The 25,998-nt window shown below is 45.6% G+C and overlaps 1 protein-coding gene across 5 annotated transcripts in view; it reads left to right on the plus strand.

Annotated features, from left to right (window-relative positions):
* Positions 1–25,998, plus strand: part of LOC107999465 (discoidin domain-containing receptor 2) — a 245,550-nt gene that overhangs the window by 147,857 nt on the left and 71,695 nt on the right. For 2 of the 5 annotated variants that reach the window (XM_062077203.1, XM_062077204.1), the window contains one exon: positions 16,148–16,194. The exons of 2 other annotated variants lie outside the window; for them this stretch is intronic. The gene's annotated coding sequence lies outside the window, so the exon portion shown is untranslated. Of the gene's footprint in view, positions 1–3,190; positions 7,571–16,147; positions 16,195–25,998 lie in introns of those variants that run through there. One more of the 5 variants, XM_062077202.1, reaches the window with a different exon arrangement.

Genomic DNA, 25,998 nt, shown 5'->3' on the forward strand with positions numbered 1-25,998 from the left:
CGCCGGCAATTGTGCGATCCCCCTTTTCCACCGTTTTCTATATTTCTCTGTCCAAAGAAAGGCCGCCTCGTAAGGAACCTAATTTCGCGTTTTCACCTCGCCACCTTCGTGGACGAGCATACGAATCGTTGAATTTAGAAAGCCTCTCCTCTCTCTCTCCATCTATCTCCCTGCCCGTTTTCGAGTCCCTTTTCACGTGGAAAGGGCACAAGATTCGTCCGGGTTAAAAAGGGAAATTTATGCGTGTGCCGGGGATTTAAATGGAGAAGAATCGACAGGGAAATTTAGCGTGTGCTAGGTTGGAACGCGGAGGTTGTTGGTCCCTGTTGGCAGACAAAGTATTCTTGCAACGGCTACGTGACGTGGTTTGATTTCTAATCGGGGATTTTCCCCCTTTGCGGACCGTACTCTTTCTTTCTTCTCTTTCCTCTTTCGGAGAAGTAAGTCGGAGAATTAAATATAAGGTGTAACGTGAGAATTTTCTCTTATTCCTTATACAGACGAATTATCGGGCCAGGTTGTTAACCCTCTTGATTTCATTTTCCGTATGCTCGGAGAATTTAGCTCAAAATGATTTCACGCACTAATCGACACACGAAACATTTATATTTTAATATCTCGTATGTGTATCTTTACGTGTAAAGAAAGAAAATTTGTTGAATCATCAAACTCTATATCGTTGTTTCTTCGTGTGATACTTTTATAAAACAATTCTCAGGGCAAGTATCACAATAAAATGCCCGTCTTTCACACTATTCGACATTGTATTATTCTACACTTGATAAGATTACACGTATAAAGAAAAGCTATTCTAAAAAGAAATCAATCACAAATAAATATTGTCGCCGTTGGAATCGAAATGGTGGCTCCAAAAATTAATCATTAATCGATACCCGATAAGTCGACGATACCAAGAATATAATCTCAATTCATCTGTTCATCGCGCCAAATGTCAACTCCGTAATTCCCATTTCTTTCCCTTCTTCCTTCCTCTTCGATTCCCCGTGAATTTCGAAAGTTCACGGAGGCGGCTCGCGATGATATTTAAATGTGAACACGGCGCGTCTGGGATCGCGGCGACTTCCGAGAATCGGTGTCCTTAACGGGCCGTCGGCGATCGATTTCCGATAATCAGGGAATCGAACCTCGGCCTGGACGAGTTCGAAGGACGAATCGAGAGGAGGGTGGAAAGAATCGTGGGCACCACGGTCTGCCGGCTCTTCGCTCCACACCCCGACGATATTTGCCTCCTTCTGTCCGAGAGACCTCCCTCCTTGTTCTCCTGCTCCCCTGAACGTCAGTCAAATCGAGCGGCGCGCACATTAACGATTATTAAAGTGGCCAACGAGAAATTGAAAATACACCACCGCTCGAGGAGGCTCGAGACGTTTCGATTGAAAAAAAGAAAGGGAGAGGATCCCGCCGAATTTATTATCGAAATTAAACGGGCTCCGTGAATGTCCATTTCTTCCTCGCGGGGCCAATCGTTGGCCCCGAATGGAATACGCACGGAGGCGAGGCTTCCGTCCGCGGTGGTGGTGTGTAATGTGGTGTACAGCGGGATGGAAACGTGTTGGAACGAAGGAAAACAGGGAGGAGGAGAGGAAGAACGCGAGGAGGATTTGTGCAGGTTTGTGCACGAGCGAGGGCACACCTATCGCTTAGTCAACCGTGTCCTTAACGGCCTGGCTGGGATCGATTTCCGATAATCAGAAACCGAACACCATCAACGAGGCTGGTTGCAATCGCGAGTGGGTGGAGGAAGAATATGAGAGAGGAAATCATTGCGGGAGGGGGGTCGAAGAAGCGCGAAGAGGGAAGGAAACCGGAAGCGGAGTGGACCGCGCCGAGTGGATCCTCCTGTGGGTGCCTTCGATCCTCGTTTCTCTTTGGATTAAAACTTCTCGTAATTGCGATTTACCTACGAATCGCGTGTATTTCCAACTTTTCGAAATTTATCGTTAATGCGAGTTTAATTAGTCGGACCGAGGCTCATATTCGATTTAAACTCGCAATAAGTAACTAGATATGTCTAGGGAGAATTGTAGAATCAATTTTTTACCTTTCCGCTCGTTTTAAATGTCGAGTGTTCACATCCAAGTCTATCGATCTAGCGAAATTAAATCCCGAGGGGGGAGGGGGGAAATATGTAAATGGAAAATTTCGTCGAAAATTTATATCTCTATCTCGGAGGAATTTAATTGCTTTTTATTTATTATCGAGCGGGCGACACGTTTATCGGGCTAAAACACACTAAAAGATCCTCCCAGGATTTTACGTCCCTGCCGTTCCACGGATTTTACGAGTGGGCCGTTATTTACAGTCGGATTGATTCTCGCGAAACGCGGATGGCTCTCGAGATTATTCGCGAGGAAATCTTAAAAACCGCAGGCGAACACTCGCTTCGACGTCTCTCTCCTCGCCACGTATTATACGCATACACATATACACGTACACGTACATATATATCAGTTCAGAGAAGAGGATTCGCTTTTGTGCATCGGTCGATGGCTGTAAATCTGCCGCGTTTAGTTGGTCAAACGCATAATTCTGCGGCCAACGGAGGAAAAAAAAGAAAAAAAATACACGCAGCCGCGAAATCGCCGTTTCCTGCGATCGTAAATTTCATTAACGGCCAGATAAGCGTTTTTATCGTTATCTGGTATCGGGCCCGGTCCAGGGCGGAAAACAAAGGACGCCGTATAAAAACGGTCGTTCGACTACCGTTCGACTACACACTTGGACGCGAAACTTGGGCCGAGAACCGGTTAAAAACACGGGGATGCGACCGCGATTGTTCGCCGTTATACCCGCGTGACGCAGCGCTTTCCTCGGCTTCGATCGACGATTTAGATCCTTGATCAACTCGCGTGTCGACCTCTCGAATATTCCGGATTAACCCGGTTTCGTACCAAAAAGTATTCCTCCCTTGTCGCACTTTCGCTTGATTCCTTTTGCCAATGATTCTCCGATTATATTATTGATCGCATTATTGATCGTTGTCTTGAAATCCGAACGAATTTTATGATATGTGCAAAGGCTAATATTTTCGTGGAATAAAAAAGTTTCTTACACGAAGACATCCTATACGTGTCAAAGAATGTTTTCGAGAATCTCTCTTCCATTTGTAAAAGTTAAAAAAAAGCCAAAAAAATTCGATGACAATCGTTCCTCGAGTGCAAAGGTTAAGTTAAAAATACCATTGCTACGTCCGTAAACGTTTTATTCCGCCCAAGAAAAATATTTACGCCGCAGTTGTTGTAATCAGAGAAGAATTTCGCTCGAACCTTTCAATTTCGTACGTGTAAAAATTCACCGGTCGGACATTGTATAGGCGGTACCAGTTGCCCACACGTAAAAGCAATATCGTATCCGCGCGAAAACACGGTCTCCTTGAGAAAGTTTCCAGTTTCCCCCCGCGGCACCCTTTTAAGCGAGCGCGCACATCAAACGAATTACGCGATCCTGATAAATAGATAAGAATTAAACGCGAAGGTGCAGGCGCGAAGGAACCGCTCCAATAGATCATCGTTGGAAGACAACGAGACTTTATGACACTTTTCTTTCTCTTTTTGATTAACACGAAGAAAACTCCGGTCCCGTTTCCGTCCGTCGGCCACCACGATTCCGTGGTCCGTCGTATCCAGGCCACGACAATGGTGGTGGTCTTCCACCACTCCTCCCTCCTCCTCCTTCCTTCCGCCTGCACACACGGGGATCCAGCCTGGGTTATTAGCCCCGGCCTCTTCTATGATTAATGCCCGCTGGACTTTGGAAAATTGGCCGTGGCTGGACGAAAAAAAAAAAGAAACAAAAGAAAGAAGGGCGGATAAATGCGAGTCACGCGCGGGGACGTGCGTACGGGTGTTGATGAAACCTCGTGGTAGGTGGTTTCGTGGACACGAAAAAGAAAGAGGGCGAGAGAGAGGGAGGGAGAGAGAGGGCTTACTGCCGAAGAAGAGCCGTCGCGGATAAAGGGAACGACGGGTGGCAGCGGAAGAGTTCGCGTGTAGCTCGTAAAATCCCCATAGGTTCGTAACATCCGGTAAAGCTCGGTCACACCTGAGCCCATAAGCGGCATCGAATATTAATTAGAGTGGATGTCAGTTTCGCTTTCCGTAGCGATCGTGCGTCACGCCTTGTTTTCGTTACTGTCTTCGCTCCGTCTTCTTTCCCCTCTTCTTTCTTTCGACACATCGACGCGATTTCCGAGAATAGGCGGCGTTAAAACGTGTATCGCGCGTTGAACTTTATATACGAATATGTTGTCGAAATGGAATATCGAAAAACAAATCGTGCAACGATTTTTGAGGAAAGAAATTTCCTCCCCGTTGTGAATAAGTTTGAATTTGCAAAATTAAATTCTCTACACGATGAAATAGAGGAATGCTACGTATTATCAGCAATTTTTAATAAATATTCGAGTGGCTTTACATACGAATAAATTTCGATCCTCCTTTTAATTACTCCGTTCGCAAATGCCGAAAGTGCGAAATTCGGCGTTTCTCTTCTCCCCCTCGTTTCTCCTCTTTCCACACTTCTTTCGTCGCCGTGTCATCGATGCCCGAAGGCGACGCCCTTTCGCCCTTTTTTCCACTGCCTGTCCTCTCCCAACTCAGTTGTGGGGTGGCTTAAGGAATGCGTCGACACACGTCTCGTGCGGATAACGTTCGCGGGAACAAGGAAAGAATTTTAGTGAACACCGACCCGTGTAACGCGACGGTTGAGAAATGGTGGCGGTGCACGCCCAAAATAGGACGTGGCGACAGCCACGGGCGGGGAAAAAAGAAAAAAGAAAAATTGGGCGAGTGACGGAGCGATAGCCTGCCACGGAGTGATCTGTTAATTGCCTCGCCCACGCTCGCGCGGGCCCACAAAAAAGGATTGTCGTTTTTCCCTTGTTTCTAAGTTCGTCTCTCGCGAAGATGTAGAATGGGACGAATCGCGAGAAGGATCGATGAAAACTTTCGCAATTAATCCATCCTCGATTAATCGTAGGGGTAGATCGGGTAGATTGGGTAGATTGCCGTCCAACTTTCTCCGATAATCCTGACGATCGGTTTTGGTTTAATGACAGCGGTCCTCCAACTTCTCCCTTGTAGATTTTACCCTGATGGGTATTGCCATTGTGTTTCGTCTCCATCCTAGGGGCGGAAAATTTATTTATCCATTTCTCTTTGAACAGAAAAAAAATTAACAAGTAACAGTTTCGAGTTCGTTCTTCGTTAATCGCCGAGGATATAAGATCTTCGATAACGAAGTAAAAACTGCAGTTACAATTTCGAAAAATTGTTATACATAAATCCACGTACGTGAAGAGCATTTCGAGTACCTAGAATGATTTTCAAAGGGTCAAGCCGAGCTCGCAAAACCCTCCCGCGTTACGGGAGCGATCGATAATTATCATTCTCAAATGATCGGCCGACGATTAACAAACAGCTGCTCATCTCACGAGGCCGGTGACCCTTTCCGGCTATTGATTTTTCGGATTTGAAACCGCGAAGGGCCGAAACGGCTTCCACGGCTGCCGCTAGGGTAAATATTGGATCGTTGAGTCTGACGTTGATTGCGTGGAAGGGAACAAATGTAATTTTAATCGGTGCTCGAGAGCGGACGAGAGGGGTCAGACACTGGGAACGTCGGGGCCGAAAGTTAGAACAATCGTCCACGCGCGGCCGTCCTCGCGGGAAGTGGATTAAAATATCGATCCCCCGGCCGATCGATGAGGGGTGGTGGCGGCCGCTTCATAGAAGCACGAGCGTGTTGTATCGGGGTCAGTGGACACGTCGGTTGGCCGCGAGCCAACGTAATATCACTCTATGTATATCGCCTCCGATGAAAATCGCGAAGCAGCCGTGCCGATTTCTTTCTTTCTCGTCCCGAATCGAGGAAGAAAGATCCGTTTCTGGAATACGAGGATCGGCGATTTTATGGGACAGGCGAGTTTTCACGGATTCGAGGCAAAGGAGAATGTTCATTGCATTCGTTTCCGATTTCATCGTCGTCGAGTTTTGCGAGAGGATCGAAGGGGATATCGAGAAGCTTCGTGACGAGCAACGTGGCGCATGATTTAAGCTTAAATCGCTGCTAGGTGGGAGGATTTGATAAATGTACGAAGTCGGCCGTGAAATCGATCTGACGGATTTTTCCCCGTTTTCGATACGCGGCGAATGATTCGTGTAAATTCCCGCGAAACGCAAAATCCATTGTGTATCGAGTACGACAATGTACAACGATGCGCGATACGCAAAAAAAAAAAAAAAAAGATTTCAGAAATTATTCGAGGAATAGATAGTATATTTTCGAGCGAGCGTGAAATTTAACGCTCGAACGTATAATAACATTTGAGGCACGAGGCGGGAATTGTTTATTTTTATTCTTAAAGTGTTCGGTACGACCGTGGATTTCAGTCGACACGAATACAAACACAAGTCGGGCGATCGAGTTTAGTACGCGGACGAACGCCACGCCGTACGGAAGCATAAATTCGTTCGATATTTAATTCGTCGAGAAAAAGAAAGAAAGGAGGAAATATCGTGGAATAAAGAAAAAAGAAAAGCGATATAAAATACATTCCATCACGCGTATACGCAAATACGCTCGATACGAATTCAACTGTGCGTAATAATTTCCATCTCAGCAGTATCAACGATCACGGACCGTAGTCACGACTATTTAAATCAGAATTTCTGAAATGATAACTTCATTTCCCACTCCCTATAAAACTTTTCCAACTTTACCGTATCTTTACCGTATCTTTATCACCTTGTCCCGATGGGCTCTTAACCACTCGAAGACACGAAGGAGCTTGGACAAATAAGGTGACGCGTGCAACGCGAGTGGAACGATCGAACGTGCATCATCGTCCGAGTGTTATTTCATATATATATATATATATATCGGTTCGAGTCGCGAGTCATCGAGTTGTGGACGAAGGATACAATAACCGAGTGTGATAGCCGCGAAAAGATTTAACGATCGACAGGACGATGGGTGCAGTAACCTGCAGGGGCGTGACCAGGGCTTCTGGGCGCGACACGATATCGATTCTACTTAACGATAAGAGGACACGAGGCGAGGCGTGTGTCATACGGAAAGGGAACGAACACACTTGGCCGACGACGATACTTTCCTTTCGAAACGAACTCTCTCACGATCCTCGAACGCGAATTTTACGATCGATACCGGCTCCTACGAGAAGCGGCTCGTTCGACGTCAAGATACTGCACTTACGATCTAATATAGCGGATAAACATTGCGTTTCTCTTTGATTGGTGATTCAAAGTCGAGTCTTTTTTCTTTTTAACGACCGGTCGTTTTTTGAAAGATGGAAACTTTAAATTTTCCACGCGAAGTTACAATTACTCGTTTTCTTTCTTAATCTCTAATCGAATCGGAGCAAGATCCTCGTTGTTCTTTCCCGTGAAAGTGAAGTTGAAGAATCGACGCAGAATTCAACAAAATGGCGAGAAGTCAGTCAAGTATGTTACATAATAGGGGGAAAAGGTTCGAGAAGATTGGAGCTCAAAGGCGAGCGGTTCCTTTTATCGACACGCAAAGCGTTCGGCAGGTATATACGTTTGTTATTATTGTTGAAGGGGAGGAGTTCTCGTTGGAGCGGACGAAGGGACGAAGCCGCCCCTTCCACGGTTAAAATATTGTTTTTCGTCGCCCCCGCGACGACGACTACCAACGCCTTGGTTGTTTTCCCGTATTTTTTCAAATTGAATCGCGTCACTCCATTCTCTCCGTACTACACGTAGGAAGAGAATACCGGAGGAGAAACTGGATTGTGCAAAGAAGTAAACGGAGAGAGAGAGAGCTTGGACGAACAAACAAGAGGCAGAATTCGATTTGTCAATTCGTACGGCTCGAAAACGGAGCAATCGTTGGGCCGATAGAACGGAGAGCAAGAGGCCTTCTCCGTTCAGGTGGAAACGGGGAGAAAAAGGGTGTAACTCAGCTGACGTTCAAGATTAGTGGCCGATCCCCGAGAAATCAATACTTTAAAACTTTCGTGCCCGCTTATGTATACGCTTCCCTGCCACCTCGTTTCGTGCGAGATCCTCTCCGCGATCTTGAAATTTCGTGCATGCGGCGAACTAGCATTAGAATAGGTTGCTTGGATCGAGTTTCCAAAGTTGAAAGAGATAGGCATTTATAAGAAACGTTTAAGAACACGAAGCACGTGGTATTTTATCGAAGCGATGAAATCACCTATACGATGAGTAGGTGATCCTTTAATTCTATTGAACCGTTCAACTTTTTCGCGGCACAAGTGAGACAATGGGATCCAGCAACCTCTGCAAAGGAGACTAATGTCGATAATCTCAAAGATCAATAATCGGTTTCCTGTTCCGTGGGTCGTAAGAGAGAGTTATTTTTCGTATTTGGAAAATTTAGAAATTTTTTTCCAATTTTATTTAGTTTGAATGCGATTTTCTTTTTTTTTTATGCAAATGAGAGGGAAGAATTCGTGGATTATTTGACCTATTAAAAGGGATCTTGGAATACCAAATTTAATAAGAAAAATAGTTATGGTTAAGTGGATAATTGGATCCTTCTTCTCTATAATTTAGAATCTTTCTAAGAAAGGATCAATACATTTATGGAATCGCGTCTTTTCAATCATCTTTAATTAACCATCTGTACATCTAATGATTATCGTTATATCAATTTACCCGATTCAATTTTCATTTCATTTTAAATCCCCTTTCTCTCCCTTGAAAATTTACGTAAAAAAAAAAAAATATATACATATCCGAAAATAGTATATCGCATTGGAAATCGCATTCACGTCAACCGAAATTTAAAAAATTCTCACCCAGCCGAAGAATAAAAATCGCAAAAGCTCGGTGCACGTCCGTCCCACGGTATCTAACGGAATCAACGAATTCGTGTCTCCACCCACGTGCCGCCGCTGTCACGTGCGCGATGCAGCGTTTCGTGGAAGTCGTTGGACACGTAGAAAAATTGGCTCGTGCGAAACGTAGAATCGTTACGTGCGTTCTTCTCGTTACGTGCTCTCCCCGTAATAAAAGGTCTGGACGGTGAATAAGGAGGGAAGATGGGGGTGGAAGGGCGCGAAAAGGGGTGCGACTTTGGCCGTTCAAGTTTTATTCTCGTTTATAGCTCGGCTCAACCTGTGGCTCGGTTCGCCTGTTTTACGATTTATACTTTCGTGTCGCGCACCGATGACAAACGGTTTCCCCCGCGTCGCGATCGCGCGGAGGGTGGACGGGGAGGAAAAAAAATCTGCGTTATTCGAGAGGAATGAGGGGAGGAATCGGTGTAATGGACCACGATTTGACGCGCAGTGAATCAGGTTGAAAAGTGGCTTCAACTTCCCTTAAAAAGTTTGCTCGTGCGATTTTTTATGCATTTTAATATTATCGCTTTACGACCGGTACTTCCCTCTACGAGTGAACGCATCTGATATTTATCTCGTCCATTTTTTTTCCTTTTTTTGAGAAAGGGGAGAGGGGATTTTTATTAGTCGTTTAAGCTTATAATTTAACGATATTTTTTTTTAGTAAGAGAGATACAATATTTCGCAGAATTTCTAGATGTTTCGTTTGTTCGATCGTAATCAATAATAAATTATCAATAATACAATCTATAATCTATCTAATTTACGACTTGTTAATTTGGACAAAATTTTACAAAGACAAAAAAATTAAAAGAACTTTTCACACAGTCAATTAAAATATCTCGTTTTTCGTCCCGATTTCTCTCTCTCTCTCTCTCTTTCGAGCGTCTCAAAAATCGCGCCACTCGAACGGTTGCATTCGTCCACGATTTTCACTCGGAACAAACGAGAAAAGAATCCTGGGCTAACGAGCAGTCACGATAAACCAGCCGAAAATGAATCGGTGAGAAATCGGCCACGGTGGAGCGCATCCGCACAATGACCGCGCGGCCATTAATAACGATCAAGCCGAAATCGTGACGCATTGTAACCAACCGTTGCAAGCGATCCCCGCATTTCCACAAGCAGCTCGATCCTCCTTTTTAACCCTTCCACGGATTTCCAACGAACGAGCTTGTTTGAAAGTGGGATTCGAATCGAACACAAGTTTCGACCATTTATTCCCTGACGGAGAATTTCCAACGCAACGATCCTCTACGAGAGGAGAGGAGAGGAGAAAGGTTGGGTAAACTGGCTAAAGATCGGCTTAATCGGCCACGATGAAGATGCGACGATCTGTTGCTGTGAAACGGGAGACGGGCAAGTTTTCGTTAGATCGAAAGAGGATTAAATTTCAGGACAATTACCAAGTTTGAAAGTCTCTAAAGAATGAATTTCCTCCTCGGGCAGGGAAAAGTAGTCGGCGTAGAAGAATCAAAATCGAAGGAGGCCAATCTCTCTATCTCTCTGAGATAGAAACTTTCGGCGCGGCTAGTTTCTCGGTTCGAGATTAGAAATTCGCGTGTAACAAACCCGGCTTCCCTCTCCTTCGTCGACGCCATAAGTAGTCCCGGTTGACATCGGTGAACGAGAAACGGGCGAGTTTTATGCGCGGTGGAGAGGCGTTCGAAAAGGTTGTGTCTTGAATTGCACGAGTGTGCACGTGGCTACAGCCCGTGTACACGATGGCCGCGGGCACCTCGTTAAACCTTTCGCCGTTGCGCATAAATACGCTCGTTGCATGCTACTTGTTTTTCAGACCGGGTAAATACGTTGATTATATTGCCGGTGCCGCGGATAACGTATCAATTTCCCTCCTACACGCACAGGAATTCGTTCGTGCCTCGAATCCGTCCTTCTCCTCTTCTTATTCCCGATTCTTCGTTCGGTGAATCTTTTTCTTTTTTAACGAACGAAAGTTATCACTCGGTATACACGGATCGATCAGCGCATCGAGGCGGCGTTTAACGTAACTCGTAGTCCAGTTACGCCCACGCTCGTGATACGAAGAATTAATTAATCGGCGAGAGGTTTTCTGGTAATCGTGCGCGTTGGAAAATAGGATCGATAAGTGGATATTGGATTTTTTGGATGATTGGAGACTCAGAGAATCGTGAAAAAGTAAATGCCTAATTTTGAAAATGGTCGGATGTAATTTGAAAAGGTTAATTTTCATCGTATCGCGTTGCATCACGATTCGTGAGAGAGTTGTTTATTAGAGGTTCCAGGTAGAGAATACGTTTGATAAACGACAACCCACGTAGCGCGCGACACGTACGCCCGCTAAATTGCTGAATTACTCCACTCATCCATGCTATCCTACTTAGCCGCAACGCGGTTAGTGACACATCACTTGCTCCAGTTTGAGAGAATGCGTTACGGCTCGCGATCTATTTACAGTCCGTCGTTTATATCGTAAACTCTTTACAATCGTGCCAACTTCTTTCCTTCGAAAGATATGACAAATCTTGTCAAGATGAGGACAAATGTACAAAAAAAGGAAAAAATTCTTCGATCCTCGGAACCCCGGTATCTTCTCACAGAAGAAACCAAAATTAATAGAATCGCCACTTTCGTCATACGACTGTAACATGTAATAATTGGGAACAGGCGTAATAAATAAACGGAAGGAATCAGAAACTTGGCGGATGAAAATTGAACGTGACTCTCGGTTCTGGAAAAGTTTCTGGAAAATCTGCATACCTCGTTACGTATTCTTACAAAGACATCCGTTAGCGGATGGGAACGGGAGAAACGGGGTAATAGAATCGTGTGTGGAAGGTGGGATAAATCGGATTTCCTCGCGAAATTCCATTTTTATCCGTCAGCCGTTTTCCTCCGCCGGTTATTGCGGCGAAAGGAGGTGGGCAGCGGCATCAGCTTGGTGGTGGCCGGAGGCTCGAACGAACGCCACGGCGTAGGCGTTCCTCTCTCTCTCTCTCTCCTCCTGGAACCGCCTGAAGCGTCGGCAGCAAACGCTGGAAGGACTATTATGCCCATCTGCCGGCATAACGAGGCGTAATTGAAATCTCTCGTATATATACGAACGCACGGTCAGGCTTTCTCACGTTAGGGCCACAATTAGCTTTATTGTCGCGTCTGCCTGACGGGGACGTCTCTTCGTAACGGTGCGCCGTACCACGATCACGAGGACAGAGGCGCCGTTCTTCCCGGTGCCACGGTTGATTGTTCATAGCCGGTCTGCCGTGCAAGCCTCAGGAGCTGGTCTTGATACCTCGCGTCTCTGGATTATTGGCTAAAGTCTGTCTCTCGAGAATAAGGATTCGGATGGAAGTTGTGAAGATTTGTATACTTCCTAAAAATTGTCTCATTGATTGATCGTTTTACAAGACGCCGATCTCCAATGATTCAACGAACTGGTTAAGGAAGAATGTTTCCATCGCGCTGTTTTTCACCGATATTTACAATTACTGTTATTACGATTACTCTTACAGGAGGATTGCATAAAATAGAGATTCGTAGAAAGAACTTTCAACGAGTGGTTTTTGATCTATCAGATTCATTACTTCAATATTTGAATTTGGGTGAGAGACAGGCATTTTCAATGAAGTATCGAAAGGATTAAGGCTCGGGATCAGGGGTTGGAATCAATCCACCGTAAATCGAGTGTCGCGACGTTCTTCCAGTTTCGGCCGTTATCGGTCAACGAGTTGTGTCCGTATCGCGAAATCCGATACCGAAGGGAATTGCGAGGAAATAGGAGGGCAGAGTAAGGTTGGCGTGCCACATTTACGAGGCCTATCCCTCGCGATACGCGTAATTATCGCGACGCGACGTTACGATAGCACGGGCTTCCTTCCCTTTCCTGCCTGCTTCTCGATCCAGGGGGACGTTACGACGTAATTGAATATTTTTCGAGGGATGGTTAATATCGGTGGGTAGACCGGCTGATGAAATACCGTTGGGCGAATATTGGAAAGGACGGATTAAACGCGTTTTCTAAGTGGATTATAATTATTATTTTAGGCAAATTTTAAATGAAACGAAATTTACTTCTATTTCGAAAATTGTTGTTCCAATTTTTATTCAAGAAAAGAAAGAAAGAAAGAAAGAAAGGTTTGCGTCATCGTAAAAAGATTTTAATTCGTGGCAAAAATATCATCTTTTTTCTTTATCCAAAGTGGAGGATTAAATTGGACATTGGAAATATTGGTGATATTTCTACATCACCAGAACGTAATTGCGTTCCGATAAAAGGAAGAATTGTATAATAATAAAGAACTGGAACAAATAACTAAACTTAGATTTACCATTTCGAAACTTACTATCTCCTGTCTAACGTAACAAAGAAATACAAAAGAACACGACGACGAAACACTGTTGGAACGATACTGTAATTCCTTCCAGCGATCGGTCGATAATTTAGAAATCCTCTGAGGGGGTGAACCAACCAGTCCGTTAACCAATCAATAATCGCCAGTCAACTATCCACCGACACTAACTACGAATCATAAACTCGACCGATAATTAAACCGCTCGTTGACGCGAAATAAAAATATCGTTGATCTACAACACGGAATAACAAAACACGATTCGATGTAACGGAATTTTTCTTTTTTCTTCACTCGTGCGTACAACAGGACGATTTACTCGATCGAGAAAGTGCGTCTATCTCTCTCTCCCTCCCCTCCTCTCTTTTTCGTTAAGGAGGATCATACACACGTTCGTACTTCAATAATCGACAATAATCTCGTTAAAAGGAGGAAATAAACGACGCCAACCGATAATTTCGTAAAGCGTGAGTAAGCAACGCGGAGGAAGGAGCTCTCGTCGATCGTTTCCTTTCCCCTTGGACCAACACACGATCGCCACACGCCACGGACCCGTCGTGGAATCTAAAAAAGAAAAAAAAAAAAAAAAGAAGAAAGACGAGGCGGCGACTCGTCCTCGAATCTCGTTACACGCTCGTAAATTTGATCCAGCGATAATGTAGTCATCGACGACAAGAGGATCGATGTCCCGGTATGAGAGATGACTCTTTTCGGAACAGTCGGACGGGACGAGAAACTTTGAGAACTCGAGAAACCGAAGAGATTTTTTTCTTCTTCTTCCTTTTTTAAAATCTCGTGGAATTAAATAATATTCGTGCGTGTATTTCGGCTACTTTGATTTATTTCGATGTTAAACGCATAAACCATTGACTCGGATCGGTTGATGCTCGATTTGTGAAGGAACGATTACGCGCCACCGATTCTTTACGATCCCCAGGGATGATAATGTATTATAATTTATGAACAGGAGACACGCGAAATTTTTGAATTTCTAATTCTTCGTACCTGGAGAGGAGGAGGAGGACGAGTCTATCAATTTGCATTAATGAATAACCCTACGGTATAACGTAACTCTAGCTCTCATATGTTACATATGTACATATATCACTTTTGACACTTGTCTGGATTTCTGGAAAATAATAACTATTCCCCTTCGAGAAATAAAATAAAAATAAATAAAAAAAGAAGATCTCGAACTCGACAGTTCCCTCCCGACAAAAAAAAATCTCTCAAATCAACAAAACGAATTAAGCAACGAATTCTACGAGAATAGAATAGAATGTTCCGAGAGGTTGATATATAAATTCCTAAGGCGATAGGCGAAACGAGCTCTCACGATTGGATTAGCGAGACGTTTCCAGGTGAACGGGAATCATTGGTATCATTCAGCCTTCGTGCAGCCTTGTGAGCGCGAATAACCGAGCAGGGACATTAGGCACGTAGGTAGTTCGCGTGCTACCTAATGTAGGATCTTGATCTGCTACTGGAATAGATCGACGGGGAAGAATGTTCTTCCGAGAGAGGTTAAGCCGGAATGTTAACCAGACGTCGTAACTCGCGTTTATCGGTTCTCGATGTTATTAGTTCCGCCCTGTTCCACTACTCGAATCATTCAGCAGACGCTCGTTCCTTTTATATATATATATACATACATGTATCTTCATTCCTTTTAATTGTTTGTGAAACTCGTGGTAAATTAATCCACCGAAGGAACTCTGACACGAGTCAAGAGTGCAACGAGATTTCAATCGTGGCCAAGATTCCTTTCGTCTCTTCTCTGAAATCGAGAAGCATCTAGAGACCAGTCGTAACGGTACTAATGAAGGCAAGATCGTCAGAATAGCTTCGTTGAAATCGCTAAGACACAAAATTTCATATTTAAAAAATTATTGCTCGATGTTATGATGTTACCATTCTAAAAGTGTACGATTATACGTTGTTAATGAGTTGAAAATTATTTTGCTCTCCAAAGCAGCGTTAAAATCTCGAATAGCTCGTAAATTCGATCATAATAAGATCAAAGTTTCGAAATTCGAGTCATCGAATTTCTTCTTTCTGCATCACCATCTTAATCCCGTATATAAAGCTTAAACGGATTTATCGAGAGGCGCGTCGAAACAAGCCTCTTTTCCTCCTCCTCCTGGGATCGATCCTCGCGGCAGGCCAATTAGAGTCGAAAGTCATTAACGCTAGTAGAATTTTTCCGCGGATCCATAGTATCTCCTCGGCGGCGTAATATATCCGGCGCGGGGGGATATTTCAGGGCGGATCGTTGGAACCGCGTTCAACGTCCATCGCTTCGTAATTAATACCCTCGCGCCGTTGCACGTTGACGGCTCGTTTTAACGCTCTGTCGAGCTTCCCCCGGTTAAAATATAGACGAGCCTTCGACTGTGTTTCCGAGACTGACTCTTCTCTCATTTTCTCCATCCCCCTCCCCCGTCCATTTATTCCTTTCTCCCTCTCTCCCTCTCGTCCCCTTTTCATTCGCAACGCAACGCAGCTTCCGTCCGATTCCTCCGCCATCCCGACTCTGTGTACTCTTTCCGTTGGACGAGCTGCCGGCCGGCTCATCGATCAATCCGGAATGATGCTGTGCCGTTTATACACCTGCGCTACCTGGCCCGGTTGATTGATGATATAAAGGTGTAAACGGCCCGTTGTCGATCGACCTCTCGAAACACGCACACGCGGACGCGAGCCAATCTGCACGCCAGACGCGTACAAGGGACGTTATCTATTCGACGTTAAGCGAAACCAGCTTGTCGCTTGTTCTCCACTCCGTCGACAGATTTCTTCCTTCTTCTTTCCCCTCCTCCCCGTCCCTGTCTCAAGGTTATAAGGAAATATTTTATGGCAATTGTTGCGGGTATCTCCAAGTTTGGTTTTATTTTTTTTTTTCATCAACACTTTTCTTTGCAAATAACCGCTTTTCTTTTTGTTGCAGGTAAGGATTATAATGGATCGGTTCGGCGGAGTGGCTCGCATCGTTGAGTGAGTGATTAAGAAAAATATGTGCTTGATAATGTATCACGAATTTGAGAAGTAGTTCCATCCGTCTCTTCTCGAATTATTTCGTCTACGATATTCATCGAGTTAGTGGTATTCAGGGCCGAAAAGTTAGACTGATATATTCCAAACAAAGGAAAATTGTCACCAATTATGTCGAATATTAATAGAATAATGTAACGTTCGGGAATAACAGCGAGAGTTCGTCTCCAATGTTACTTACAACAAATAAACAAGCCTATGATTTCCCATTTAACATCTTCTCTCACGAATTTTATCTTCTTCTTCTTCTTCTTCTTCCACATAACGAGCAAAGATTCCATTCTATCTATTTACCTCATAAAGAGAGAAAGAAGATCGATCGCAATCTCGTTTCTCGCCTCTTAAACGATTGTTCCCGAGAAGAAGAAGAAGAAGAAGAAGAAGAAGAAGAAGAAAAAGACCGGTTGTCCTCCGGTTTCAACCGTTAACGGAATTCTTACTTTATCAGCGAGAGGCCCGTGGCTGATTAGTCCTCGCAGAAGGAAGCAAGGGAAGTAATTTCGAGCGGTGGCGGAGCAGCTGAACCCGGCAGCAGCCCCAGGATAGCTATGACAAGACGAGAGTTTACACGCTAGACGGGAGTAATTACATCCAAGTTTCGGGGCGGGCTGGTCTCTCTCTCTTTAACTCGTCTCCCTCTTCCTCCTCCTCCTCCTCCTTCGCCAATCCCTATATCCGTTGCCGTTTCCGCGGTTAATCCCGACCTGTTCGCGCTCTGCCTGCCAAGGATGCAACCGGTGCACCTCTCCTCCACAGATAATGCCCGCGTGCGGTGCACTATCTGCCACGAGCTCGCGCCCAAGACGGATGCCGAAAGAGGGGGGGAGGATTAATCAGCCGAAGACGTTGCCCTCCGCGAATTTCTTAGCTGCTGGAGATGGGATGGCGTTATAGAAGGCGATAGCTGGGAATGGAATTATTTCGTTTTTAATCGCGGAAGACGGACGTTCGATACGAAAAAGGGAAGGGAAAGGTTTAGAAGAATTATCGATGCTAGTTGAGAGGGAATTTTAGAATCTTTTTAAACTTGCAGAATTTATATTCGTAATTGTGGAAAGGTGAAAGAAGATTTGTGAAAATAGATTTCTGATGGAGAAGATACGGTAGTTTTAACTACAAAGAGGATTCGAGGCATCCGATGGCAAGTAAATCGAATGAAAGATCGAGTCGGTGTATGTAAAATTTCTTGGGGATTTTTAATTCGTGGTTAATTAATGGGTAGAAGCAAGGGAATCGAGCAGATGAATTGAATTATCTTGTATAATCTTTGCGAGGATTACGAGGATTATATTTTTTGAAGTCTTGACGCGGATTTAATACGATGTTTGCGTAGATGAAAAGAGATTCATAGCGAGTAGCCGGTGGATGGAATGAAAGATCGATGTGCAGGATTTTTAAGAGAGTGTTTCGCGCGGATTTAATATGGCGATGGTTAAAAAGACGTGGAAGAGGCATCGTGATAGCATCGATGGAATTAAGGAAGCCGCGGCTGATTAATGCGCGACAGGAAATTAATCTTAGAGGAGGTATAAGCAAGTTGTTTTATGGGGATGCGTAATAGGTTTAATTTATTTATCTCGAGGGGATTTACGACGCTAGGTTTTCAAACTGTCTGTAAAACAGTGCCGGCTGTTTGAATGTTTGGAAAAGAATATAATTTACCGTGCCGGATTTATAATCGATATGGAAGAGATTTGGATCGAAACTCTATTTATCGAATCTGTCAAATTGACGAGACTCGAATGCTTCCCTTCCCGAAATTTTACCAAGGCTAAAAAACGCGCCAAAGATATATTTTGAACGGAATATTTTGCTTTGACTAATTTTAATTCAATTCGATCTTCGATCAAATATCCGTTTGAAATCGAGACAGCTACAGGAACACACACGCGAAGAATTATTATCAGAGATTTATCACCAAGATTTATATCCTCGGTCACGATTTCCATTCTAATTTCCAGCTACCATAAGCTGGATCGAAGTTTAACCTCTCCTGCAAAGGTAAAGAGATATTACCTCATCGTGAGGGAGGGAGGGGGGGAAGGGTATAATCATCATATAAATTCGTACAAGGATTTTTCCATCGGCCTCGAGCCTCGGCCTGATTTACAGCCCGATTTAGCTGTTATAATAAGGAGGCAGCAAGGAGCCAATAAGGAAACGTAAATCAATACCCGGTTGATGGTTTAATGGATCGTTTCGCGTTGCCGCCATACGCTTCGTTTATTCCCCATAATTACGGTTGATCCGCTTTCCAACACTTCCCCACTTTTCACCCACGATTGCCTCTTCATTGTATCCCTTCCCTTGGCGCGAATCGCGATACCGGCTCTTTTCTCCTCTCCCCTTCTTTCTCGATCTCGAATTAATTATCCAGTTATATCGAGGTATATCTTCGTTCGAGAAAGAAAGGAAGGAAAAAAAAAGAAAAAAGAAAAATAGACTCGTCGTGACGTTGGCGCGTAGTATCAACCGAGCCGTGTAATTTATGGGGGACTCGTTGCATCTTGGAAGGAGAAAACCTCGTTTCTTTCCGTGGGATAGCAAGGCGGAAGATTCGTCGCGATAAATAATAAGTCAGCGACAGAATGGTGGCGATTCGGAGGGAGGGGGGAGAGGGGGGAGGCGGATGATGAATGAACGCCGGCACGAATTCCAGGCCAATGATAACCCGCGTTCCTATCATTAATCTTAGCCTAGGTGTATTGTTGCGTATAGTTGAACAACGTTTACCATCCTGCCGGGCATCGATTTCCTCTTTGATACACCTGTGTCACAACTGGGCGATACGCGAAGGAAGGCAATCGGCCGATTGAGACGGGGATGGAGGAGAACGTGAAAAGAAGAGAGAGAGGAAAAAAGTATTCTTAATTCCTCGTTTCGTACCTTGTCTCTAGATCAATTTATATCGCAAGATTTATTATTTTTATTAATTTCAACTCTTGGAAATGATGTTAAAAAATCGCCTCGAGCATTTTGCAATTCAAATATATATTTATCGTATATATAAAAATAAGAATCACGAAACTTGGGCGTAAAAAAGAGACTATTCAAACATATACGTATAGAGAAAGATTCGAATATTTTCTCTTTAATCGCGATCCATTCGAAAAGGTTAAACCGAAAGTGAACTCGATCGCTCGAGACAAAGATCGTACTCCAATTCGATGGCGATTCCTCGAGCTCTTGCCTCGAGTTAAAGCCCTTTCCCCCTCCCCCGAATTCGAATAATTGCGGCGGAAGAATGCGGCTAACGAGGCGGCATCCCCGTCCCCGTACCACCGGAACGCAAACTTCATTTCCGTTCATTCCGCGTCTCTAAGTAATACTCTGTTTTTTATTATCCGTGGAAAATTGAGTTTCCCTTTTCCCTTCTCCTCCCTCCACCCCGCCCCGCCGAGAAAACCGTGGGAGAGCCCGACCCCTCCCCTCCCATCCCGTCTAGAGACGAGAGAGAAAGGATGAGGGAGAAAGGGGGGAAGATGAGTCCGGCCAGATGGACTTTGTCTCCTTCGATCTTCCCTTTTTTTGCGCGCGCGCGAGAGCCTTAACACCTCCTTTCGAACTTTTCGTCAACGCAATTCTATCCCCGCACGAGGATAATGAGATTTCTCGGAGGGGCACAGCCACTCCGTAATAAGAATTCTTGGTCCAAGTCCTCGCAATAAAAAGGGGCTTGGTCTCCTCTTTCGCCCGTGGCGAGATGGAGGAGGGCATAGCGTGAATTCATCGTGGAGAGGGATAAAAACAGAGGGATAAGGTGGACGCGCGTTGGACAGGTCCACGTACAGCGTAGAGGGAGGAGGATTGACGAGGGTGGTGGGTGATTCCGCGCGATCGAAGAATCGTCTCTATATTACTAGTCGCGAGGGGAGGGAAATGATTTATAAACGGGACAAATGGAAATGCCACGAACGGCTTCAATGCTGCCCCTCGTGGCCATCCTCGTAACTTTCCAATTAACCGTCACGGTGGTTTCGAGCCCGTATTCGACCACTTCCGGTGATTAAATACGGCGCTATTCCGTACGAATAGCTATTTTGTCGCTGAATCGGCGGAAACGAAGTTTCGAATGAAACTTTAAACTCTTCTCGCTCGACTTTGCGATCGTGCGAAACACGAGAAACAGAGAAATAAAGAAACTGTATTTCAAGAGATCGCTCCAATATTTTCATGCGACAGTTAAAAATTTTTCTGTGACGATCTATAACGATTCCGATAAATTGGCGGATTATTAGAAATTACCGAAATCCATCGAGATTTAATCACTACTCCTCGACAAATAAATTGTACAAAACAGAGATATTTCTGCTTCGAATTCTTCGAGAGCAGAGAGATAGGGTTTCTCACGATTAGCGAGAGAGACTTTACGAGTGGCAATTGGAAGGTTTCATAAAAAGAAACACAGGTGTCGGGGAGCAATCTGTGCCACCTGTCTTGCCGGGGGAAAAGAGGAAAGAATCTGGAACGGAATCACGATCCTCAGGATGGAAGGAAGGAAGGAAGGAAGAAGGGGGCCAGGAGGAATACGAAGGAGCCACGTCTCGGAGGAGCCCATTCTTCATTTCCACAGAACCCCACCTTGTATTCTATTCCTCGGCACACCGGGAGTACGCGACGCTCCTCTTTCGCCGAGATGCCGTTCCAGACATCTGTTGCTCGCTCTCTTCTTCGCCGCAACAAGGCATTTGCATAATTATAATCTCGCCTCGGCCGTCTCGAAAACTCGAGCTCCAGGACCATCCCCATCCGTTTCTGGACCTGTTGTTGTTGTTGTTGTTGTAGTTAAGAGAGGGGGAGGGAAAAAAAGAACGGAAAGAAAGGAAGAATAGCGAAACTTGCTTCCGTTAACCACGACACTTATCGAGGCAAAGAACAATCTTGGCCAAAGGTAAGCTCGGTTCGAGTCGTCTCTAAATTTGCATACGATCTCTTTTTTTTAAGGAACCCTTCTCTCGAATCGAAACAACTTCTCGAAACGAATTATTTCAGGGATACAAAAAGAAAAGGGATCTTCTTTTTTTCTTTTTCTTTGCCCCCTTATATTTGCCAATCATGGAGGAGAAGGAATTCTATCTACGAGCAATCGACCAAGTGACCGCGAGGAGAGATCCATCCTTTGTGTTAGAAGGCGGAGGAGAGAGAAATCGCGACCGATCGAGGGAGGGCGACGACGACGTTATAAATGGGGCATTTCGGGATGTTGAAAGGTGATCCACGGGGAGGCCGCGTCCGACAATACGGGGATATAAGCATCCTATGGGGGGGAAGAATCCTCGAGCGTCCAGCTTCCCCGGATCCTGGTATGGACGGGATTACCTCGAGCTGTTGCGACCGGTTAGGAAAGGAGGAAAATGAGTACGAACGGAGGTATTTTCGCGGAGGATTTCCCCGCTGTCAGAACGCATCTCGGCCGTCGTTACTCGCCTCGTCGGAAAAGGGAAGGCTTGACCCTTCTCGCGGAGAATACGGAGGAAGGAAGAGAGAAATGAAAGAAACGGAGGAGAGAGAAGCAGCTCTCCCGGGAACGGGCGGGATCTTAAGGGATTCCTGGCGTCGATATAATTTTTCTTCCTTCCCCGAGATCCTCTCATTTTCCACGATTTCGTCGCGTCATATACCGTTCCGACAATGCCAGTGATTTCTATCTATTGAATTCCGTGTCTCGCTCTCGCCTCGCGGAGGAGGAGGAAAAGGAGGAGTGCAGAGGTTCGCGGTTCCTCTCCTTCACCCGTCTATACCCGGGTGTCAAATGATGCGTATAGAATAGACTGGAAAGCCGGCTGGATCCATTATCGATCCCTCCTCCTCTTCCGTGCTGCTGGAATTCGAGCGAGGGGCGGAGAGGGAGGGGGCGGAGGTGGAGGAAGTTAAGAAAGAGGAGAGAAGAAGAGTAGGTGTGGTGGGAGGAGGGAGGAAGGAGGCGGCGGTGGTAAGAGGGTCGTCGAGGGATGGAGAAGTAGGAGGGGATGGGAGGAAGGGAAAGGGAAAAGAGGAAAGGAACGGAACCCTCCGAACCTCGTTCCGAAGTTTCTGTACAGTGGACTGACTCTCTCTCTCTCTCTCTCCCCGGCTACGTCGAGGCTACGTCGGATGCCGTGCCACCCGGTGATAAGCCCTTACCAGCCACGGAATTGCCTCGAAACATCGACCGCGCTTTCCGATGACGCGCAATTGCTTTCGAGCTTTCGAGTTCCTCGAATTATATTCGATCGCCCCGCAGATCGTTCCGCGGGGGAGTTGGAGAGGGGATGGTTTTTGATCGAGGTCTCGTTCTCTTAATCATCCGGACGCACGCATCCGAGGAAACGTCACGGAGGAGGAGACGTTTCGCGTGACGGACGAACCGCCTCGACACGGACGACCACCTTGTTTGTTTCCGTACGATGGAGTAAACGCGGATCAGAGAGGCGGACGATACGCGCGTTTCTATTAAAAGCCTCGCCCTTTTTCTTCCGTGACCCCGAAACGAAATTGTCGTCGTTGGATGGATGGAAGGAAACGGAGACGTTGAACGATACCACGTCAAACACTCGCACGGAAGTCAACAGAAGGCTCCCTCTTCTTCGTCCGCGATTTTTCGACGAAATCGATCGAGCGCTCCGTCCGAACGTCGATTCGAGGAAAGGTTTCTCGGAAGGCTGTTACAAGCTAAAAGGTTACAATTCCGACGATAGTCGTTTCCTCCCCCGCCCCTCGCCGTTATCCGCACGTCGATCAGAGCAATTTATTATAATCGTGCACGAGCTTGAACGAAGCTTGTGTGTCGAGAACGTACACAGAAGCGCGTGCGTACGTGGTCGTTACGTTCTCCTTACTTCCTCTCCCCCTCCCACTCTTCCCTCTTGCGGAAGGGTCCCTCTGTTTTTCTGCAGACCCCCCGATCTCGCGGCACGGGCCACCGTATATTTCCGTGGCAATCTGCAATGACCGTCGGCGTCATTTGCATTCGACGTTGCATGTTCCATCAGTTTACTCTAGGAAAACATGCAACCGAGGCGACCAAAGCATTTACATTCGAATTCCTTTCTTGGTCGAAACGCGTGCGGGCGCGGAATGCAAACGTCGCCAACAATTGATCCTCGCGTACGTCGTTACGGAAATAGGAAGGAGCGCTTAAAGGAAGAAACAAAGGGGGAGGAGGAGGGGACGGGGAGGGGGAGATTTGGGGTAAATACGAAGCGTGCCTCGGGAATTCCGAAATAATCGCGCCGTACTCGAAATACAAGGGGGAGGGTGGCGCCGTTTCGACATCCGTGTACACCTCTTACGCAAAGTGTTTCGCTCCACATTCCACCCCCCTCCACCCTTTCCCTCTATCTTTGCACGCGCAATTATTCCGTGTGTTTCCACTCGACGGAATGCACCAAGAATATTATCGTACGCCAGAATCTACTGATAAACGTAGCCGAGTAAACGAACGGAGATTCTCCTCGGGCTTTTACAGATATATATGTACGTATATTGTGTCTCGAAACACTAGTTGTCCTTGGAACCAATTAACTCTCGTACATCGCTTGGAAAAGATAAGGCTAACGGAATTGATATTTTCAACATTTGAGATGAGACGAGAGGGAGAGAATTCGTAAATGCATTCGGTATTGTCCGCCTTTTGTCGCTCTTCTCTTCTTTGTAAATTGCCATTCTTTTCTAAGATATAATAGGATTAAAAATAGTATTCGAATCATCAACGATACCGTTGAAAAATTCAATCAAAATCTTCCCTCTCCTTCCGTTCACGGACAAATTGTCGTTTCTTTCGATTCGTCAAATAAAAATTAAAAATTGATCGAATCAAAGGATTTTTAATAATGATACCATTCTTCGAGATCTTATCCTTTCGCCGTTCCGCAACATGCTTCGCGAGCAAAGTCAGCGAGCGAGATGAGGTTACGTAACGTGGGAATCGTGGAAGCAGCAACTTGTTAAAAATTTTAATTAAAAAAGGGTGGAAGAAGAAATGGTAGGAAGAAACGGATGATGGTGAAAAGGGGGCGGAAGGAAACGGGGAGAGCAAACAGACACTAATTGGAGCCCGACCGCCGATGTTTACCGGATTACCTGCGATCCCGACATCACTTGCCAGATGGTTCCTCGTAGACCAGGGGAGAAGCTAGATTTCCCGGTAGACATAATAAAAATATAGAAGAGAGAGGTTCAGCCGGTCGGAATAAGGCTAACAAACGATTCGCGCGGATCTTCGACCCTGGTTCGAACCTCGGCATATATATATTGGATTATGTAGATACCGTGGAGAGAGAGAGAAGCTAGGGAGATAAGCTGTACAGTGAAAGGAAGCCGAAAAGAATCGGGTCGAATCGAATTGAATGAAGTCGGAGCTTGATGAAACGCTCGAAGCCAAATGCTCGGTCGAGCGTTGAAACAACTAGGGGGGTATAGTTAAATTTTATCGATTCGACGAAACCTATCTTTGCACGCGTTTCCGATGCAAGTCGATTACGTTTCTTACCTTGGCCGAGATTCCACCTCTTCTCTCTGGAATAAATTCTTGAAATCGCAAAGTGGACTGTCCCCTCCTCGATTTCGTAACGTGAAAAATATTTCGAATTTTTACTTCAATTTGTTTATTACGCGCTTATACGAACGGGTACACTTTTCATCCATACAAAGGCAAGAAAAACTCTCTTGCGATAAACGCAATCCGCCTTGGCGAGATTCGAAAAATTACGGTCCCGACTTTATAAAACGGGTGAAAATTAAGTAGTAAGCTTTTACAGTATGCGTAGAAGAGAGATTCGAAACTGTTACCATGACGACAAAACCGACTTACCGAAGAACGGTGAAACTTTTACAACCGAGCGTTTCGAACGGACGCGTGATTTTGAAATAAAACTACCTCTTCTCGCGGTAACTCGAAAAGCGAGAAGCGCCCCTATCGCGATGATTAAACCCCCTCCTCTCAGGCGGAGCGTGGAAAAACGAAATTCGCGAGGACGTTTCTTATTGCCTCATAACCCCGGGCCCGGTCAAAGCGGGTTTCTGGACAGAGGAGGGACACGAGCAAATAAGCGGAGGCCACGTTCAAACGAAACAACGCGGCGCATCGGATTCCGGGGCGGCTTGAAAATTGCCGGGAACGCAAATTGGCCCCGTTCAAGCATCAATATCGCCGGTCTTTAATTTCGCCTCTCTCGTTCGAGCTCTCGCTCTCTCCCTCTCTCCTCCTTCCTCCCTCTCTCTCTCTCTGCTCCCGTTTACGCTCGCACGCCATGCCGGAAACTTGGCGTGCCCCGGGGCCAACGGGGCCACTTCAAAAAATATTTGCGTTCGGCCGGTTGCGACGGATCCGCAAACTCTTACTTATTTTTCACGGCCCAACGGCAACCGCTCCTCTATTTGCATAGATCTTCACCGGCCCCTGCGCAGGGAATCCGCGGAGGCTGGATTGAATTTGCAACGTCGAAAGCGATCTTTATGCTTTATGGCATAAAGGTCGAGAAGGTTGTGGGGCGAGTTGCGTCTCGCTTAATGAAAACGATCTTCCCGACAGATGATTCGAGGACCGTGTGTGCGTATTGTGTATTGGTTCCTTTTTGGAACCTGTCTTTACACCCCATCCGCTAGGACTCGACAGGGTGTGTTGTTTGATCAGTGGGTAAGAATTGTGGGAGTAGGAGGTTGCTTCGATCTGCTCACGGATGACAGTAAAATAATACTTTATCTTAAATTACGTCGCCCTTTAGTAACTGTGATGATCTCTTCTTCGTCCGGAACCGAAACTGCAGC

This window comes from Apis cerana, linkage group LG7, assembly GCF_029169275.1.
Source record: "Apis cerana isolate GH-2021 linkage group LG7, AcerK_1.0, whole genome shotgun sequence".
Classification (NCBI taxonomy): domain Eukaryota; kingdom Metazoa; phylum Arthropoda; class Insecta; order Hymenoptera; family Apidae; genus Apis; species Apis cerana.